Source organism: Protopterus annectens, chromosome 4.part1 (genome assembly GCF_019279795.1).
Source record: "Protopterus annectens isolate FY-2018-M chromosome 4.part1, PAN1.0, whole genome shotgun sequence".
NCBI lineage: Eukaryota > Metazoa > Chordata > Ceratodontiformes > Protopteridae > Protopterus > Protopterus annectens.
Window position 1 is genome coordinate 629,145,685 of NC_056734.1, and position 19,832 is coordinate 629,165,516.

Consider the following 19,832-nt stretch of genomic DNA (forward strand, 5'->3'; position numbering starts at 1 on the left):
ATTCTGTTAGCCTTCTGTTATATGATACAGCTCTACCTCTCTACAAGACCTGTTACAGAATGGGAAGTGTGCCACCTATAGAAAAACAAAAGGTCCTGAATGGATCAGAAAAACAAAATAAAGCTGCTTCAGCCCCTTACAGTAAATGAATGAGAGTATGAAATTAAAAAGCAGGGGGAGGGGGAATCCAGCTCCATGGAATAAAACTGATGGAACACTGAGCATGACCCAAATGCCCAAAGTACAGATGTAAAGGGATGGTGTCTGATAAATCACTAGGAACCACAGTTGTAGGCAAAATATCTGAGGCTGATTCAGGTAAGGTAGCAGAAGCCTCAGTAGTAGTCATGGATTCGGCTGAAGATTGACCAGTTTTCTCGGTTTCGGCCGAAACAGAGACACTCGCGGCTTGCTTAACCATGGTTTCGGCCGAAACCGCGGACCGCGAGTGTCAGTCTTTTTCTTTGCGTTTTTTAACAATATGGGTAATCGGAGGATCCGACGGCATAATGTACGCAAAATCTGAGCCGAAAAACTGTTCAGCAAACTCCGACCGACGCCTAAGCGTTCGTCGGTTGAAGGAAGCACAGGCCGAACAGGCTGCTACGTCGTGGTCTGGGCCTAAGCAAGGCAAACAGTAAGAGTGGAAATCTTTATGAGGTATTTGTTTCCCACAAGTTAAACAATTATTGACTTTTTCTGACATCGGCTGAGGCAAGAAAGAGTCCCCAACGGGGTACTTAGCTTTTAGAAGTCTTCAAGTAGTATTCGGTAGTAGTAATCTCTGGATCTGACCGACCGGCACTTGCGAACAGCTTCTGCTTTGGGCGCCACGCGGCAAGAAAGACTGAGGAAAATGGCGTCGGCTGATGCCTTTATACCCGAAGACCAGCAGAGATGACGTCGGGTGAAGTGCGACCTCAGCCGAAGCCGGACCCAGACTTTGGAATCCGGCCGACCGAAGGGCTGCCTGACGACAGGACAACCCATTTGTTATGACTGCAGATGCATCCATGAAGGACATCTGATGGAACACTGAGCATGACCCAAATGCCCAAAGTACAGATGTACTGGAGGAGACGGGTGGGGGTTGGGCAGACAGGCTTGTCTCAGCTTGCCTTTCTTGGGAGGAGGGAATAGGGCAGAGCACCTGCCTAGATAGACTGCTGTTGTTAAACTACTGGTGGAGACCAAGGTCACGCGACTGCTGTCATTAAGAGGAAACAGTTTTGGTTAAATTGCACATGGAATAATGGTCAATTACACCATGAGCCTAGACCAGCTTTCCATACATCCTGAAGGATGCATAGATGACAGACTCATGATCAGCTCATGCCTTGTGGGAATGAAAGTGATGGAGACCGTTCTCACCAAGCAGTAAGTACATCACTGCGGACTGATTGCTGGCAGGCTCTGGAAACCAAAGCATTAAAAAAAAAGTCTCTGCATCTTTCATGAACATTTATAAGAAACAGTCTGGGTAAGTAGACCGATCCATGGAAGTTTAAATACCTTTGCCTTACCAAGCTCTTCTTATAGCGCAGTCCACTACCGTCACTCCAGCCCCAGGATAAAAAAGCGATGCCTCTTCATAACAATCAGCTTCTTTTTCATTTTTTCATCTGTGATCTGTGTCAACATATTACATTCATTACAAATGTTGTTACAGGTACAACAAAAGAAAACACAAAAACATTGCATAATAAATATATCTGAATCATAAAACATAAACAAGACACATGAAATACAAACTATATTACTGCACTTCCACTGTGCTCTTTTTCCCATATTGTGAGAAAATATAATACCATGACAGCACTGTCCGATTAAAAGCCACAAGTAGTATTAAGAAAAAAAATAAAATCCACCTAATTTCTGAAAATTATGGTTGGAAATGTTAAGCAGGTTGGAAAAAATGGGGAAACACAAATGTAATGATCCCCAAACGTGACACCAGAAGGAACAGTTAAGAAAAAGATCTGTTGTATGTAGTTTTCCTACACAACTGCATTTCTGCACTTTCCAGTGTGAACTCAAAGTACTCAAAAGGGCCACAAGACAGCTATTTTTCTTATACTTACACTTAAGTGGGATAAATTAACTCAAACAGCTAAAAACATAACAAAAGTACAGAGCAGTCAATCTAGATTACCCACTGTTCTCAGATCACTTTTGTGTTAGCTTACTTGATACTGCAGACTCTGAATGTGCTACACTGTAAACAGTAAAGCTACCCAGCTATCTTAACCATCCAAAATAACAGTACTGCTTTCTTTAGATGACCTTTCATTACCATGAAGAACAACTGTATAAAACTACCCTGCAATACTGTGACCAAATTTTGCCTGAACATCTTAATTACTAAAATGTAATGGAGTAATAATTGTACTAAAAAGAGCCATCATCAGACTCTGATCACTCAGACACTGAACCTCAAAAACGTTTGCTGGTCCCCACTGACATGAAAAGCTGTGTCCCTACACCTATGTTACTTTATACTACATCAAGACTGCTGTACTTTGGTGACTAACTCTCCAGTACACTTAAACTGATCTAAAACTGCAAGCCAAAACAATCTCACACTAACAATTGCATTTTAATATTAATCACTAGTGCATTGCATTTATGCATGGTAACCTGCCACAACACACTAGCTAAGATGCAAAATACTTAGCAAAATCATAACAAATCTTACACTGAACTAATCTGAGTGAATAGTGTCAAACAGCTCTGAAAAAAAGTTTCAGGAACAGTTTCTGTGCATCCCATTCTTCCTTGGCCTAGGCCAAGCCAGTTCAGTGGGTGGAAATATTTTGGAGTAGACAGTTGACTCCTGTACATGAAGATGTTGTATTATTGAAAAGTTGACACAAGCTGTGAGAAGCTTAGCCTTGGATGGTGTAAAGGTTGTTTTCACAGTAATACAGAGATCTACAGTACATCTAGTAGTGAAGAAAGGTGACTGACTTTGAATATAAAAATAAGTTGGAGGTTACCATTATAGATGTACAAATTATGATAACAAACAAGATCCTTTGTTAACCAAGCCCTTTCCAATGGCAACCTGAGAGAATTGTAAGGTTAAGTGACTTGATTACAGTCAGGTTTTTACACAGGTTATAGCCAAAGATGACCATCAAAAAGCTCAGCCACATCACCCAATTATTTGGGAGACTAAAGAAAACATTCTTCACATAATCCTGGGAAATTTTGCAATCACTCATCCAGTTTGGTTTTAAAGGCTGCTAAGGAAGTACTCTGCTTAACAGGCAAGGGCAGCCTGTTCCAGAAACAATGTATACATTAAGCTAGGTATGTCATGCCATTCATCCCCTGAATAAATCTGGATATGAGGGAAAAGAGGGAAAGGTATAAAGGAGACCAATCATGGGTAAAGGAGTCTCTTGGCGACAGCTCTTCTAGAGGGATAATGCTGAAAAACATCTCTGCATTTAGTATTGAAGGAGAGGGATAATGCTGAAAAACATCTCTGCATGTAGTATTGAAGGGTGAAGCAAACAGACCCACCTCTGAAAAGCATTCTAAACTGATTTCGCAACAGGAAACCACGAGGAAGCAGTATTTGTCTGCTCAACTTATCCACAATCATGTTGGATGCCCCCGGTATTTGCTTTGTCACAATAAACACAAGAAAGCAGTGCAACTGATATGTCCCGGTCCCATGGTTTCTCTACAGAGGGGAGAACATCTTGCTCTCCTTGTTTGTTTGTGTTCTATAGTACTGCCATGTTGTTGGAATGTATGGCAATCATGCCCTGAGGAGCTGGTCCTGAAATGCCTGCAACAGTAAGAGGACTACTTTCATCTTCAGTACACCGATATGCATTTTGACCTCTGTCTGAGTCGATGTGTCCTGCCTCGTCCAGTTGCTGTAATGCCCCTCACCCCAGAATGGATGCATCTGTGGTCACAATGGTAATCAAGGATGGGTACATAAAGGGTATACTCTCTGACATATTCTTTAGTATCATCCACTATAAATGACCCTTTCTGCAGACCTTCGACAACCTGATCTTGTTCAACAAAAGTTAAAAAGCTTGATCCCATTGTATCCTGAGCATCCACTGCAGGCTTCTCATGTTCAGTCTTGCTAACAAAGCTATCTGAATAGTGGCAACTATGAGTAACAGTATCTGTAGAACCATGGATAACGAAGAAGTTGATATGTGTAAGAGGCTGTTAACTTCCTTGATTATTTGAAGCAATTCTGTCTGGTAGGCAATCTTGCTTTCTGTTCTGTCATGTTAAAACATCAATGAAAAACACAGACTGAGTCAATAATATATGGGATTTGTCCAAATTGACAATGATACCCAAGGTAGACACACCCTTGCCATAATCAGTAATTACATATTTGGGGCCGTTATGAGCCTGTCATTAAGGTAAAGGAAAACTTTTATCCCTAGTAATCGAATGTGAGCAGCGATGGGGGCCATGCATTTGGTTAGCACCCGGGAGGCTGTGGTAGAACTCTGATCCGATAATAACTGGCTCCCATCTGGAAACACAGGAAATTCCTTGAAGTTTTTGCTACTTTGATGTGTGGGCATGAATTCTGGAATTCCAAAGAGCACATCCAGTCTGTCTCCTGCAAACAAGGCAGTTAAGACTGCGCTTTAACTATCCAAAACAACTCCATCATGTACTGATTTATTCAACTTGGATCAAGATAAGGTTTCATATCTCGTGTCTTTTTGGGCAGCAACACAATCTTCAGTACCCAACAAGTCATATATTTAGCTAAGTGCACAAAATGCCCGTGTTACTATGTAGGTAAGACGGACAGGTGCTTAAGGAACAGAATATATGACCACGGGTACTACATTAGGAAGAAGGATACGAAAAACACTTTGTACAGGCATCTTGTTGACAGCACAACTTGTGACATTTTCAAATTTGGAATATTAGAGTACATTAAAATTTACCCTAGGGAAGGTAATATACGAAAGAGATTAGGGGAAAGGGGAACTAGATGGCAGATTTTGTTAAATGCATATGTTTACCCTGGGTTAAATGAAAGTATTTCCATTAAGCCTAAATTAGAGAATACACATTAAATATTATATCATTCAAACTGGAATACAATTCATCGTGGCAGTACGATATTATAAGGTTTACATTGATAACCCAAGTCTGTTCAGACAAATTACACTTTTTAAAAGTTCCTATTTTTAAAGTTTTTTTAAATGTCTTTGGTATTCAAACGAGGTTTAATTTATTATGAATGAATTTATAAGTAACACAAGTAGTTTACAATGTTTAAATTCTGTTTTAGAAGAGTAGTATTGTCTTAAAGTACATTATAAGGAAAGAGCATAGAATAGAATGCGTTGTAATAGGAAGGAAATTATCTGAGCACTTTAAACATTCAATTGTTTCACTGATGTAATTAAGTGGATTGTTACGATTGGATAGGAGTATGTATAAAATCAATTATTTAACAAGTGGAAGTGTTCTGAAGAAGTCTACTATGATGTAGATGAAAGTGCTTAACCTTATACTCATTCATTCATTTGTTTTATTAATTAAATAAAAAAAGAGTTTTATCAAAGAACTGTGGAGCAGTAAGTGAATCCTCACACTTAGTGCAGTGAACAGAGAGTGGGCGTATTGTTTTACTGTGTGGACTTTCACTGACAGTGATTTTTTTACAACCTTCAGTACTATTCAAACCCTCTCTGTTCTTGTGGAACCTCCTGATGTCTCTTTTTCAAAGGAGAGCTACAACCTCCTGCTTTCTTGCCCTCATCTGATGGGGTGATAATGATGGTGGACAAGACAGCAAAGTATTGGGAATCTCTAAAAAGAGAACAAAGTAGCCTTTGGATATAGTATTCCTCATCCATCTGTCGAATGGGATGGTAAACCTCTCGCTGAGGTAGAGAGACAGAGTTCCCTTTACTGCACCCACAGCTGAACAGTTGGCGATTGCTCAGGATACTGTCAAGAGCCTCCAAATGCTTCTCTGTGGCCTTGATGGTTTACATCTCTGTCCCTAGGGCAACGGCAAAACTGGAATTCTCCTCTGTCCTGGGAATCTCTATCATACTGGTGGAACGTAAAACTTTGGTTCTTGGAACTTTTTTCATTTCTTTGGAATGATCAGTGAGGTACTGAAATTTTGGCCCCAACAGCTGATAACATTATGCTATCCTGCTTACAGTACAGCAGTCTCTCTCTCTTTCTCACCTTTTGCCCAAATACAGGGGAGCCATCAAAATAAGCCCTGACTAAATGCCTTACCTTGAAATTATCCACAAAATCAGTTAGATGCAGCCAAGCCTGTCTTCGCATGGCAAGACCTGAACCTGGCATTCAGGCTACACCATCCATTGCAATAAGAGTAGGATGCATGGCAAGTGATGAAACAGAAGACATGGCTGTCTTCTGGGTTTCTAACTAGGTTCTTACTTTACCAGCAGGCAGATGTTTCAGACTGTCTGCAACTTTTTAGCCATCTCTCACTGAAACGTAGCCATATGCACCACATAGTTCAAAGTTATTAAGAAGCAATTTGACATGTGTGCACTTCCCTAATCTATCCATCATCCTGAAATCCTTGCTCAGAAGATGGATAGCCTATAGCATCTTCTGGGATGTCGTCCATTGTGACAGAGGAGACAATTATGGAGTCTACAAGGGAGACTTTACACCAGTGCTGTCTATCCTTGGGGTCTCTCAGCACTCTATCTGGCTTCTTGTGTACTGAATTGGTGGCATGATGTTCCTTCCATGCTTTGTTGAATGTCGTATCTTCCAGTTTTGCCAGGGGCAAAACAACACAGGCTGCTGAGGGAGAGGACTTTAAGTCTCCTGCAAAATTTCTTCCTCTGGGGAGGTGAGGTCAGCTGATCATGATTCCCTCTCTCTCATCACTTCCAGTATTTCACAGAATGTAGTTTCCTCAGGAAAGGATTTTGTGGAGACCCACTATCAAAATATGTATGTAGGGAAGGAGACTCCAAAGGTGAGTCTAAGAACTTCCTAGGGGACGGAGGAGGGGGTGTTATTTGAAATTAATTGAGAAGAAGTCATCATAGATTTCCATACCATAGGCTTATAAAATCGGTCCCCCAGGAAGAACAAAGGCTAGACACAAGTTCCTGACTCAATAGTGTCACAGAGCAGAAGTGATGTATCCTGTATTTTTCCCCTGCAAACATCCAAGAAGTGGTCTCCTCTGCACTGAGATGTTGACAGGAGCCTCCTCACCCAAAATACTCTGCAAAATAGTGATGCCAATGTGGCTGCAGCAACACCACAAAACAGCACAGGTGGCACTGACCCTTCCAAATGACTTATGATTTCAGCACCAAAAAAATCAGACACTAGCAAGGACAACAGTAACACTGGAGTCAAATTTCACATCAAATGGTCGACACTGAGCCCTAGGTCCAAGTGAGTCCTGGCATCAAAGCAGCTACTGATAATGATGGCCTAAGAGTGGAGGAAGAGGTATCCCTTGATGCCAAAGGAGCAGTCATAGATGCTGGCTTTGATTCCACTGTTACAGAAGCAGAAATAGCAGTCAGAGGAGGAATAAAAGAAAAAGATTGAAGAGAGTTCTCTTGAGCCACCCTAGACAATGAGGAGGCTGAGATGACACAATACTAAAGCTGAATTTTCACAAAGGCCAACATCATCTGCTTCCAATCAACATGGGTAGGGCTCTAAAGGGGCCTCCAGGACCTAAACATAGATGTAATCAACTGGCCAAGAGGAAAGGAACTTGGACAGCTCTTTTCTAAGGAAAAAACTCTCAGCCCTATGTCTTGGCACTGAGGTTGCAGTTCCTGACAATTCCTGTCGAGAGATGGAGAAGATCTAACTGGAGGAGCCACAGAAGATGATCTTGATCTAGGAGGAGGAGGAGTAGGTCTTGGAACCTTAGTGGGAGGAAACTTCTCAAGAACAGCTACAACTACTATATCAGAATCCTCTTACTTGCTCATTTCTTTTCTCTTCTTGGACTAAGAAGCTCTAGCTGAAGACTCAGTCCTACTGAAGACTCACTCCTACATAGTCTATTCTCAGTCAGCACAGACTTGGAAGGCAACAGTCCCTTCAAAACCAAATGAAATTTTTGCAAATTGAACAATTGCTTTGGATATGTCCCACTCCCAAACACACATCTCAGGGGGATCCTGTGATGGAAAGTTACGACTTATAACCTCATGTCCTGCAGACCTCAAAACATGGTTTCAGGTTATTGTTCATTGCTGGGGGGGGGGGGGGGGGGCAGAAAAACATACGACACACACACACACAGAAAACTGCTAATATCCCAGGCACTCAACACTGTTTCAAAAGAATCAAAGTTTTTTTTTTTTTGTTGTTGTTTGTTTCTAACAAGGAAAGGGGAGGGAATAAGAGGGAAAAGTCAAGGAATTGTAGTCAGAGTGAAAGCAAAGAAACAAGGGGAGTTAAGACTTGGAGCTAAAAAAAAAAAAAAAAAAAAAAAAAAAAAAAGAGGTTTGCTTACCTGAAGATATTGCTACTAATTCTACCCTTAAAGCTCGAGTTCAGTCTGAAGATATCGAGACTACAGTGGTGATAATGAGATTTGATGGCTCTCATCAGGATAAGGCACTTCGGAATACGGGAGTAGTAGCTCAAGCTTGTGAGGGAATCCGTTGCCACAGAAAAAGGTGCCAAGATGATTAGTCCTTATGTTACAGTGTCCTAGCAGGACCAGAACAAATTGGAGATGTGCATCTTCTCCACCATTTGTGGCACTGAGTGAAAGCACAGGAGACAGTGTCAGCACTGGAAGAAAAAGGGATCCATCTTCCACACCAAACACATGGCAGCCCTATGTAATAAATCAGAAATTGATGGATATTCAGGGACAGAAAGAAGTCAGCCGCAAAAGACGCAACAATTGTCTGTCAACTGCCAAAAGGCTGTCCTACTCCTTTTCCACACATTGTTCCCTGCCAGCATTCTGCTCAGTTCACCAACTACTTTGCTGGAATGGGAGGACAGATACCTCGTACATTACCCTCAGCAACAGGCTAGATCGAGTTTTAAACTCTCCCATCTGCATTACCAATCTGTTCAGCATAAATGCAGTTCAAGCATAATAGATACATTCTCATTCCTCCGTACTTGTTCAAGTACCACATTGCTGTGGTGCTGTCTGTGCTGAACTACAAGACACAAAGACTCCACAGCTTCGTCAAGGCCTTGAGGGCTATCAGGACTGCGGACATTTCCTTCATGTTTCTTTCCATACCCCTTTGCATGGGGGAAGCTAAATCTCTAGACTGAAAAGGTTGCAATGTGCGTGCCCAAGCCATCTGTCATCAAAGAATGGGTAGGCTCCAGGACAAAAAAATAAGCTGCTTTCATTCCTATATACTTGATATGCACAACTCAAACTTCTTCTGAAAACACAGCAATACTGGGTGCTCCGTATTCATAGGCTGTTAGCACTGGCTTCAAGAGGCCTTTAGTCACCACTGGATTTTTCACATGGACAATCTGGTTTGTGGAAACAATACAATAGTTGAGGCTATCCTACATCTTCCACTGGCTTTTACAAAAGTTGGACCTTAGGATGACGGATTTCTACTTTATGTGGCAGACCCTGAATTCCTCTGTGATTCAAGAAAACCCCTAAAAAGGGAGAATTCCAAGATGGCTGCACAGATTTACAGGTCGGGTTTAGATCTCCACGAGTGAAAACAGAAGCGGAGTAAAAAGGGCCTTTGAAACTATCAGTACAGGTAATATTCAGTTACTGCCTAGTAATTACTTTGCCTGGATGTCAACAAAGAAGAAATTTGGAGAACCTGAGAGAAACTCAACCAGAAAAAGGACAAGAAAAAATGCTGTCTAGGAATAATCCCGCAGCTGCTCAGCAAAAGGGTAGTTCCAAGTTTCAGCTTTGATACAGGATATGGTTTCCAGTAATTTAGAGGAAAAAACAAATCAAATGAACTCAAAAGTGTTTAAAATAAATGAAACATTAAAGGAATATACCAACTCAAAAGGCTGAAGAAAATAAAAGAAGCTTGAATTATCTATTCTGATAATCAACATCTTCAGATGCTGAACTGAAGAAAAGGCTATGTATGAGGCTTCTCAACAGCCTAGATTTAAAAAAAATTGCAATGTTAGAAAGTTCAGAAAAAAGATTTTCTGCTGTACCAGAGAAACTGGAAGGAACACACTGTATTAATTTTATAAAAGTACAAATAAGTAACTGGACTGGAGCTCCACAGCAAGATTTCTTAACTGAAAAGGTGCATTCTGTGTAAGTTCGGGGGGGGGCAAGAATTAAAGTGGGTGGGCTCATCATCGATAAGTTGTGCTTGAACAGAGGAACCAGGCAGGGGTGACCTCTCTCCGTTTTGCTATTTACTTTATATTTAGGGCCACTGGCAAAGAAAATAAGGGACTCAGAAATGCAAAGATATAGTCAGTATGGCAATGAGAAAATTTAGCTTTATTTGCAGATATTATTTTATACCCAATAAATCCACAAAAGGGCATTTCAGTACTGTGGAACATTTTGAAACAGTTTTGTCTTTTAGGTCAGAAAATTAATGAAAATAAAACAAAGGCTATAGCGGTAAATTATGTACCCACACATGAACTGGTTCAGCAATATCCATTTTTATGGAGACATGATAAGAAGAAGTATTTAGGAGTACGGATTAAGAAGGCTTTTGGTATGGCATCTAAGGATATGTGGGAAGAGAATAAATAAAAGATAATACAAACATTGCGAACAGGAAATGCCTGTTTATTCATATGGATAGTAACATACAAGTAGTGAAAATGTTTTTAGCCCCTTTACTTTTATATAAGAGTCATGCATATTTTTATCAACCAGAGGAGATGTTTATACACTATAATTAACAAAGAGTTGAAGGAATTCATCTGGGAGGGGAAGAAGGCAAAAGATAAGCTGACCATTCCAACAGAACAAGGCAGTTTAGGATTACCTGATTTGAAGGTATATTTAAAACCTACAAAGTTGAGGCTCACATACATAATACAAGCAGAAGGTTATAACTGAAAATGGAGAAAGAGTATGATGGGGGGTTAAGAAATAAATGGAGAGTGGGATTTTGTATGCATATCCTTAAGGAGAATAACAACCATACAGAATATTATATTCATAAAGTAGAAGAAAGTATTCTAACAACTAAGCCAACATGAGAAGGAGAAAGGAAATGTTATCAATTTCTCAATAGAAAAGACTGCAAATAGATGTTCGAGTGTACTCACTGTTGCAGTCATTACATTTGGTTTATCTGCTTGCAGTAGTCCTCAGTCGGCCTGATTAACAAAGTCTTGGGTCCTGCGTCGGTTGCTGTACCTTCTTCCATGACGTCAGGTCATCCAGGGTATAAAACATGCAGCCGATGCCATTACATCAGTTTTTCTTGCCCCAGATGTCAGGTGCCCCCCTAATGGGAAGCAATTAAATCTATAATACAAGGATATACCTCCAACAAAATAGCAAATACACCAAAAAGCTTTTTGAGCATAGTAAGCGAGACTAGAGGTACAGCCAAAAGAAGAAAGGGGGCTGCAGGGAGGGTAACCAGGACTGCAACAGTGAATACACTCTAACTTCTACATTTATGGTAAGTGTACACAACTGTACTATGTTCTTTGTGTTTCACTGTTGCAGTCATTACATTTGGGTAGATTCCCAAAGCTAAGGATGGGAGGAGGAATTTAAATAGAAGTAGGACCAGCTATAAGGCCATGCAAGACTGCAGTGGCAAAACCAGCTCTCGATTTAGAGAAAATTGGCAAATGATAATGCTTGGTGAAAGTAAATACAGAACTCCTGGTAGCAGCTTCTAGGATGTCCCTTGTGGGGACGCCCTTAAGAAAGGCCATAGTTGAATGGGGTCTTATGCACTGTGGGATAGGTTTTCCATGGTGTTTATAGCAGAAATGAATGCAGTGGCCTATCCATTTTGAAATGGTTTGCTTTGAAATAGCTTTCCCCTCTGTCCCTGCAGCAAATGCCACCAGCAGTTGTTCAGATTTCCTTTGAGGTTTAGTCCTATCCAAGTAGAATCTAAGTTGTCTGTGCACATCTAAGGAGTGCAGTATCCATTGCCCTTTGCTCTGTGGGTTAGGAAAGAAGGTACGCAAATGAATGGACTGATTAAGAGCCACACTGGATACCACCTTGGGCATGAAGGAGGGATTGGTTCTGAGGGACACCCTGTCCGCATGAAAGTTGATGAAAGTCTCCACTGCCATAAGAGCCTGTAACTCGGATACCCTTCTTGCAGAAAGGATTGCTAAAAGGAAAGCTGTTTTCCAGGAAAGGAATTTTAACTGTGCAGTAGCAGCTGGCTCGAAAGGAGGAAGAGTGAGTTTCTCAAAGACAAAGTTAAGGCCTCAGGCTGGAGTTGGAGCTCTCCTCAGTGGCCTTAAATTTTTGGCCCCTCTGAGGAACTGCTTGAGCAGTGAGTGAGAGAAGAGGGGAGGCTCTGTGCTATAATGAGCTGAAATGGCTTAGGCATGAATTTTGATGGAGAAAAAGGACAAGCCCTTATGAAGCATCTCAGTCAAATATTGCAGAATCTGAGGTAAATTGGGCACTGCTCTGCTCATCCCTTGAGACTGGTTCCAGGTACAAAATCTTTTCCATTTGCAGCATAAGATTTTCTAGTACTAGGCCTCCTAGTCTCTAAAATGATATCCATCACTGATTTACTGAGGGGTGGTAAAGAAGAGATTAGGTAATTAGCCAGGCTGCTAGGTTCAGAGTTTGCAGCTGAGGGTGCAGAATCTGGTTCTCCTGCTGAGACAACAGGGAAGGCGTCTGTGGCAGATGCCATGGGGCCAAGCATGACACTGCGTAGGAGGGGGTACCAGTGTTGGCGTGGCCAGTCTGTTGCAATTAAAATCGTCCTTGGCTTGTCCTGTTTGATCTTTAGTAGTACCTTGGAGAGCAGAGGCAGAGGAGGAAAGGCATAAACTGATAGGTTTTTCCAGCTGAAGGATAGAGCATCCACTTTCCAAGCTACTTTATGGGGAATCCTTGTGCAAAATTTGTCCAATTGATGGTTCTGGGGGAGGCAAACAGGTGCATATCTGGGCTCCCCATTTGCTTGTCAACATGTTGAAAATCCTTGGTTCCAGTTTCCACTCATGTGGGTCCATGAGGTTTCTGCTTAGTTCATCTGTCAGTGTATTTAGTTTTCCTGGCAGGACTTGAGCTTGTAGATTCACTTGGTAGCTCAAGGCTGTGTTCCACTATGCCATGGCTAGTCTGCAGAGGGGGTAAGAGAGTGTGTACCCCTCTGCTTGTTTATGTACCACATGACCGTGGTGTTGTCAGTCTTTACCATTAGTTGTCCTGGAAGAATGTGGTCCTTGAAGGCTGTCAGCATTCTGTACAACTAACATTTCCTTTTGATTTATTTGTAGGTGCATTTGACTTGGATTCCATTTGCCCGGAATGCACTTCCCTGCCAGGTGAGCCCCCCATGCATAGTCTGATGAGTCTGTTGTTAAGGTTTGGGTGGCAAGGGGTAGTGTGAATGGTAGTCCCTTGATTTGGTGGCAGGCCTCTGCCCACCAAAGGAACTCTATGCGTAGACAAGGTATGATAGGAATCATAGCTTCTAGATCCTGTGAATGTTGACACCATAGGCTTTTGAAATACCATTGCAGTTTCCTTATATGCAGCTTTACATGTGAAATTAGAAGAATGCAGAAGGCCATGAACCCCAAGGTCTGCAGTATTTGCCTTGCAGATAACTGGATTTTTGTGGCCACTTGTTTTGAAGTAGGTTGTAAAATGCATCCATTTCTCTGGCATGAGGAAAGCCATCTGGGAAGTTGTATTCAAGCCTGGTCCCAGGAATATAATTTGTTGACAGGGTACCAGGTGTGATTTCTTTTTGTTTATGGTGTACCCCAGACAAGTCAGTACCCTTTGAACAAAGGCCAGATGATTCAAAAGTATGTATTGGCTTTCCGCCTGAATTAGACAATCATCCAGGTATGGACATATTTGAATATTTCTTTGCCTGCAGAATGCAATGACTGGAGCTAGGCACTTTGTGAATACCTTGGGTGCAGTAAATAAGCCAAAGGGCAGTGCAGAGAACTGCTAGTGCATGTCGCCTGCTTTGAAGCATAGGTATCTTCTGCAAGACTCCCCGATAGGGATGTGCAGGTATGCTTCTTTTAAGTCTAGTGTTGCCAACCATGCATCTTTGCCTAGCATAGGAATCAGCTGATGAAGGGTCAGCATCTTAAATTTTGGAATCACCAGAATGGTATTTAGAGTAGAAATGTTCAGGATAGGACGCCATGTATTGCCTTTTCTGGGTACCAGAAAAAGTCCCGAATAGAAACCTTGTCCCTTTTCCTCTTCTGGTACCAACTGAATAGCCCCCATGCTTAAGAGAGAGAGTACTTGATTTTGGGCCGCTGCCCACTGATTTGGGGGTAGATCTGGCCACCCGCTTAGTGTTGGTAAGGTGTGGAAGTGAAATCTGTATCCTTGGGACACTATATTTAAAACCCATTTGTCCTGTGTAATGAGTTCCCAGTTTTTGGTCTGCAGATCTATCTTTCCGCCTAAAGGAGCATTCAGTTGGGAAGTGCTTGGAAGTTTTAAAAGCAAGTCATTGAGACAGTTTTCCATGGGGGGGGGATCTTACTACTCCCGGATTTGGGTGCGGAAACCCCCCACTGCTTAGTCTTGTGTGTCCCCTGGGACTGAAACCTGGGGTTTCTGCTGTGTCTGGGTTTGGCTTGAGAAGACCCAGAAGAGGCTGTAAAGGACCATTTCTTAGAGGGCCAGTGCCTACTAAATCTAGGAGGCTGAACTTGTAAGAAATCTTTAACAGTTTGCATAGATTTAGCTTTGTCTTCCATCTTTTTAAGAACTTCCTCAGCCTTGTTGCCAAACAGGCGGTCCTGATTTAAGGGAGCATCCAACAATTTAGCTTTAACATGATCAGGCAAAGATTGCGCCTTAAGCCAAGCATGCCTTCTGAGCACAGACCCAGTAACAGCAGTCCTGCAAGAGGCCTCTAATGAATCAAATCCACATTGCAAAATATGTTTTCCAACCTGTTCAGCAGAATGCATTAAATCCTGTAATTCTTTATCTTCCGCACAGTCAGGAATCACCATCATTTTCTGTTTAAGCAATCCAATAACATGTTGCTGATACTTTAACATATGAAAATGGCAGTTTAAAGCCCTAATGGCCAAGGCTACAGAAGTGTAAACCTTCTTACCCCATCTATCCAGTGCCCTGGAGTCTCCATCAGAAGAGGTAGGATTTTTAGCAGAAGAAGCATTAATGCCCTTGAGTCCCTGTGAAATAGTCTCTGGATCTGCAACAGGATTTTTAAAAAGGAACTTGTGTGAATCAGGAACCCTGTAATATCTGTCAGGTTTTCTGGGAGAAGGAGGCAAAGAATTAGGGGCCAAACCAGATTCCGAAAAAGCATAGTCAACAATGTCTAGTACAGGAGGAATAGCTAAAGGCCTATGCTGAGGCAGGAGTAAGAAATCCCCAAGTCTCTTTTTTGAATCAGAAAAATTCTGGCTTTCTCAGTGGAAATGTTCCCTTAGAGTATGTAAGGTTTCACCAAAAGAAAAATCCTCTGGAGGGGAAGCAGAGGGAATAGAGTCCTCTGCATCAGAATCCTCATAAGTAGATAAGGGCAAATCCAGATCATCAGAAGAATCAGAAAAATCAGAAGAATCAGAAAAATCAGAATCCTGTTCAGAAGATTCATAAACAACTTCAGTCCTAGGTCTCTTAGAAAGGGGAGGTTGGCTTCCCCCAATTAGAGCTATAAGATCTTCAGCCATTCTTATAATTTGTTTTTTAGGCATAGATGCCTGAGCATGTGGCCTGGGCGTAATTTTTTTAGGCATGGTTCAAGATATAGGCCTAAATGAAGACGGAAGTGTCTGTTTAATATGCAAGTCCATAGGCCTGAATACACCCTCAGAAGCCAGTGCCTGCACAGCGGCTTTAGACTCATCCAAAGTAGAGACATCCACGGCTTACATAATTGAAGCATCTCGTGGCATACCGGACTACGAAAGGGTCTCAGTAGAGGCCTACGAATCAGAAGTAGCTGGTATCAGGGGCTGTGAAAGTGCCTCACTGAGTACCGGCGAACTGGCAACTGGCTTAGGAGAAGCGCCATCGGAAGTTTTGGACCTCGGCGGCCTGTCTATGCTTTATCTTTGCATTTTTTCAAAATCCCGGTAGTTGGATGGCTAACCGACATTTCTGGATAATTAAACAGAGAACCGAAACATTTAGAGGCAAAAATATACAGACGACGAATAGTGCGCTGATTAAATAAAGCACAAAACCAACATCAAGGTACGTCATGGTCAGGGCCTAGGCAAGGAATACAGTATGAATGAAAATCTTTAGGAGGTATTTGCTTTCCACAAATAATGCTGACATCGGTAAGGAGCAAGAAAAAGTTTCCCCAACGGGGTACTTAGCTTTAGTTGAAGACTTCGGTTCTGAAACTCGACAACGAAAATTTCAGGAGTCGGCCGACCGGCACTTGCGAACTGCTTCCGCTTCGGGCACCGCGCGGTAAGAAAGACTGATGTAATGGCGTTGGCTGCATGTTTTATACCCCTGATGACCTGATGTCATGGAAGAAGGGATAGCAACCGACGCAGGACCCAAGACTTTGTTGATCAGGCTGACTGAGGGCTAATGCAAGCAGATAATCCAAATGTAATGACTGCAATGGTGAAACATGAACATCATCAATGTGAAGAAATATGCATGGCTCCAAGGTATGCAACAAAGTCCAGAAGGTTTAGGACTTTTGCTTGGAAGTGTTTACATAGGTATTCTTATACCTAAAGCAAACTTCAAAGAATTTTTCCTCAGGTAGACAGCAAATGTTGGAGGTGTGATGAAGAAAAAGTTAACTGGGAGCATGTGTCTTGGGAATGCAATGAGATGGTAGATTTTAAAAATTCCCTACACAGTACTCTATCAGAAATACTGGGTGAGCAAATGGCTCTAAGTAAGGAAATGATTCTTTTGAGCTGGGACACAAAAATCTGAATTACCTACACAAAGTAAGATCTTATTAGGTTGAATTCTGTTGACTGCCAAAAAAAGCCAAAAGAAGAAGAAGAAGAAGAAGAAAATGGAAACCAGCTGTATTTTAAAGTACTAAGTGTTACAAAAGAGATAAAAGAACTGGAAGATGGACCTTTAGAAAGCAGAAGGAAATTACTCAGAAATAAATGGAAGTTGTGGGAACAATACATGCAGGTTAACATTCAGGAGGTAAGGTAGAAATTCAATAATTTAGGTAAGGTTGGACTTGCAACAAACTTACCGTTACAACAGATGTTTGAATCATCACTGCTTCAGTAGCCTTAGCTATACGGGTTAGTTTCCCAAGCTTGGAAGGATATAGTTCACATAAATATGATAAACAGAGAAAAAAAATATGTGATGTATAGTGTATGTAAATGGAAAAACGTTAATATGGTGTGTTTTCTTTTCTGTTAATGTCTTAAGTGATCATTTTTGAGCACCTTTACTAAATTACTCTATGAACAGCGATTATGTTCTCAATACACAACAAATTAATGGTGCTACTATACGTGACACTCACTCAGTAAGATTCAAATTAGAGACAGTGTGCACTTGTGCAGTGATGTAGTCTTCTCTTCACGGTGGTTACCTTGCTGATGGCATGAGGAATTTCTTCCACTACTTTGTCTTTTAATACAGCAAACTCCATTATATTTATAAGCATATTGTGTACGGACAATGTTATAAATTACATCCATACATGACCTTACAAGCACAAGGCAACACATTCCTTTATCTACGACTCGGACAGTCATCCTCCGTCTGCACTTGCTCACTGTACTTTAGCCATTTTGGCCATGGTATGAGCTCCAACTTTGTAGAAAACTGCAGTACAGGCAAAACAGCTCAATGCAGTTAGCTTCAAATAAAAAGTTTTTTTTTTTCCGTGTGAGTAGCCTGGCAACATTCTCTGCTGGGAAACATGACTGCCGTAAAGACTGGTTCTGTATCTTAAGGTTGTAGTTGCCTTGCAGTTGCCCTCCCAAGGTTAAGACGATGAGCTGCCAATGAGTTTCATCCTATAGCCTGTGTGTGGTCTGGCAACATTCACTGTTGGGAGACAGGTCTACTGTAAAGACTGGTTCCGTACCTTAATGCAATGCTACAGTTGCAGTGCACCTCCCAAGGTTAAGGTCATCAGCTGCCAATGAGCTTCATCCTATATCCTGGGTGTGATTTCCTTAACTTCCATTTGCAAACTGTGCAACTTATAAGAAAGTCACTTGATTAGATAGTGCTCCAGGGTTGCCCTTAAAAAGTGGCATTAATGTCCAGTGGCTACCTGGTTAACTTTATTTGTGTCTTTCGGCTTTTCCTGGTTAGGGGTCGCCACAGCGGAACTCCGGTCCGCTAATGATTGGCGGTAGATTTTTACGTACTGGCTTGCCGGGCCTAACGCACAACTTTCAACGAAGGAACGCCCATTCACGCATGTCGCTACACAGAAAACGCTCTGAGAATCGAACGGGCAACGTCTAACTGAGGCAACAACGCTACATAAAATTAAAACATTAGTATATGTGATTCAGGACACATCAGGCAGCCTGGGATGGATGAACTACTTGGCTATGTATGAAAATAAGAAAATACATCTTCATACAAGATAAGCTGATTATTAAAAAAAAAAATACAGTTTTTCAGGAGAGGTACTTTGCCCCGCCACTGTCCCATCTAGGTGTTGTTCTGCTGCTTCATCTAGGATTTGTTCTGCCTCTCATTTCCTGACATTAATTACTTCCAGGGTTAAACAAGACATGACAGAGTGGAACATTCAGATAAAAAGGGAAGATTTAATTGTCTCATCTTTTCTCTTGTAATCATCCTGCTTGATCGTAGTGAGATACGTCATCCTTCTGTCATTTTAGGCAATCCTGCCAGAATTAGTCTGGCCTTCCTTCTACGAGAGAAAGATCTCCACTCTACTCATTTAAACAAACAGCTTTATATTTTCAGAAAAACACATTTTATCTACCCAATGCCCACTGAAAACAAATGTCCAGTACAGAAGATCTGAAAGCAGTTTATGATCTCGTCAGTCCATGAGCTTTGTCAACCTTCAAATCAGTTAGCACTTGTATAACTTTGTTAGTACTGATATTAGCACAACAGTAGAGGGGGTTAGCATTGCAGCCTCAAGCCCTCAAAGCATACATTTCTCTGATTCAGTACCGCTGCTTGGATATCTTTTTGTAATGAGTGCTACATGTTGTCCTCGCGTCTATATCTTTTTTTCTCCATATACCCAAAAAACAAGCCAAGAAGTGAAATGGTGATCTTAAATTGCTTGTATTTAGTATATGTAAAAATACACCTAGATGGAAGTATTTACATCTGTATGCATCTACTGAGCAATTTAGTCTGCTAATCAAGATTTTATCAAGGCCTGATTCACTGGGTATGTTATATCAAACACTACATGCTAAGAAACTGTAATACGTCATTAACAGGTACAGGGTAACAGTAGAGATAAAGTACAGTTGTGTACACTTACCATAAATGTAGAAGTTTGAGTGTATTCACTGTTGCAGTCATTACATTTGGGTAATCCTGCTGGCAGGTTGCCCTCAGTCGGTCTGAATTCCAAAGTCCTGGGTCCTGCGTCGGCTGCTGTCGCCCCTTCCCTGACGTCAGGTCGTCAGGGGTATAAAAGATGCAGCCAACACCATTTTCTTTAGTTTTTCTTGCCCCAGATGTCAGGTGCCCCCTAAAA

At 41.6% G+C, this 19,832-nt stretch overlaps 1 protein-coding gene across 1 annotated transcript in view; it reads right to left on the reverse strand.

Moving 5' to 3' along the window:
- Nucleotides 1–19,832, reverse strand: part of PIK3CA (phosphatidylinositol-4,5-bisphosphate 3-kinase catalytic subunit alpha) — a 1,902,358-nt gene that overhangs the window by 1,703,550 nt on the left and 178,976 nt on the right. Inside the window, exon 2 of the mRNA XM_044070443.1 lies at nt 1,524–1,629. The gene's annotated coding sequence lies outside the window, so the exon portion shown is untranslated. The remainder of the gene's footprint in view (nt 1–1,523; nt 1,630–19,832) is intronic.